The following is a 2,500-nucleotide window of genomic DNA, read 5'->3' on the forward strand; positions in this document are numbered from 1 at the left end:
GCAGGTGGAGGAAAAACGTTTAAGAAAACAGAATGATGATAAAGAGCGTCTGCGACGCTTTGGGGAGCGTGGAGATCTATATTTTGGTGAAATGGACATTCCAGCAGAAGATACGAATTCGAAACGGCTTGCTGTGGGGTCTTCTTTGGAAAGGTGGATAGTGGATTCGTCTTGGTCTTACTGTGCGCGTTGTTTTTCGGTAAACACGTGTAACATCAGTCCCGGGTTTAGGCGTCCTCATTTTTCCACATTGAAGACTTGCCAATGTAGTGGAAATTACACTGTTCCTCGAATTGCTGATTGGCCCCAAGAGTTGAAGGGTCTAACCTCTGGCGACCAATCAATTCTGGCATTTTTCGCGTTGCACGTGAATTCCACTCAGCGATTACAGCACGGTTATCGTTACAAAGACCGTGGGGTTGCTGTAACTCTGATACAGAGATCTGTACTTGAACGAATTCACTCTGTAGAAGACGAACAGAGGCGGAGCAGGCTGTTGACAGCTTATCATTATCTTGTCAACGATGGAAGAAGTGCGTATGGTGACTTCGTCAGGCAACGAGAGGAAGGTTTATTGAGATCGCGAATCCCGTTTTATAACCTTTTTGATGTGGGTACTTTTTTGCATATGTATAAATGGACAGTAACAAATGCGTTAATTTTTTCAGATTTCGTTCATTGAATCCGCCATTTGGCCAATATTGTATCCGTACAAAATATTTTGTGAATCAGCAATTTCGGGCGGAGAGAGTACAAAACGAGCCTACATGTACAAGATCTTGTCGAACGTTTGTGATTATTCCACATCGTTTGAACTTCTCCGATTTCAGTATGACAGATGGCTATACAAAACTGTTTGTGGGGCTATAGAATCTGGACGAGTACTCAACTGTAGTCCCGCCAGAGCGCTAGATTCAAAGGTATTTTCTGAAACATATTGGCAATGGCAGCATGCCTATCTCGCGGATGCTGTTCAACAGTTTGGACTTCCAAACATATTTATTACAATTTCACCATACGAATGGACGTTTCCAAGATGTTTTTGGATTCAACAAAGAATGAATAAGACTGGAAAAGGCGCTACAACTCTTCCCACCGTCGAAACGTTACATTTCGCGCATATTATGTCGGAAATACTACGTGGTTACGTAACTGGAAAAAACAAATACTCGTGGAAAAACCATTTACTGGCAAATATCCTTGAAAAATCCTCCAATGTCCTAACATACTTCTACAGATTCGAATTTCAGAAAAGAGGTACAGTACATTGCCATTTCATTGCATGGATGGAAAACGCTGCGTCAATTGATGTGAAAAGATTCCAAGCAGATCTTCCAGAAAAGGATCGAGAGTTTGCAAAAATTGTGTTTGCTACCCAAAAAAGCAACTCCCCAGTACATGGTCTTGAAATAAACCCACAACCTAGCAGTTTGGAAACGCACGACGGACAGACGATATTACGTTTGCACCGAAGCGCTGCAGCACATTCACTGAATCTGAGAATATACGCAGATACAATAGTGACAGCATTAAAATGCAGCATGGACATTCAATTTAGCAATCAAAGTGCAATGTTGCTGAATTATGTTGCAGGTTATGTATCGAAAAATCAGGATTTTCCAATACAACTACAAGAATTATCCCGTGATGTGCAAGGCCGCGATGTTGCTTTTCAATATCTGAGCAAAGTTTCTCCAACGGAACCTGAAATGGTGCTTGCTCTGTCCAATATCAAATTTGCGCATACGCCTTCTCCAACAAAACGAGTTCTTCTTCCGCGTATAGGGAACGTTGGGCAAGACCACGCTATTAAAATGTATCAAAAGCGTCCACAAGATGCGTCGAACTTATCCTTTTACGAGTTTCTACATGAGTACACTTGGGATCGACAAAGTGTGCGCCCACGATGCCACAGTCATATCCCCATTCTAGTTGGAGTGAAAACTTTAAGTTTATTAAATGATGAATATTTTTTCCAAGACTCTCTACTTCACTGCCCGTTCAGGAAGGTTGAAGATTTGCAACCCGACTACTTTTCTACAATTCCTTGTGACCTAAAGAATTTTTCATTTGCTGTGAAAAATCGACGAGCCTTTTGGTGTGATGAAGCCAGAGTCAGAAATTTGTCAAAGTTTCGCGGAAACAGAAACTATTACACCAATACTGTTGCTTCTTATGTGCGCAGTTATTGGGATCTGTGGCACCTCTGGAAACGTGGCGAAATTTCCAGTGAGTTACTGGAAAATCCAAGTAATGCAAGCATTACAATTCCAAAGCTCACAGTCAACCAAGAGACATTTGTATCAGAAGCGTTGGCACATGTTTACGATAAAATTCATGAAGAACCGTTTTTTCTGCTGTGCGGGCCACATGGGACTGGAAAGACACTCTGCATTAAAACTGTGATTTCACGCGCCCTACAACGCGACATGCGAGTTTGCGTTGCGACGCCAACTGGAATGCTCTCTGCAAGTTACAAAAGTGAGTTTGGAAAGAAAAT

The sequence above is a fragment of the Ascidia mentula genome (assembly GCF_947561715.1).
Source record: "Ascidia mentula chromosome 2 unlocalized genomic scaffold, kaAscMent1.1 SUPER_2_unloc_5, whole genome shotgun sequence".
NCBI lineage: Eukaryota > Metazoa > Chordata > Ascidiacea > Phlebobranchia > Ascidiidae > Ascidia > Ascidia mentula.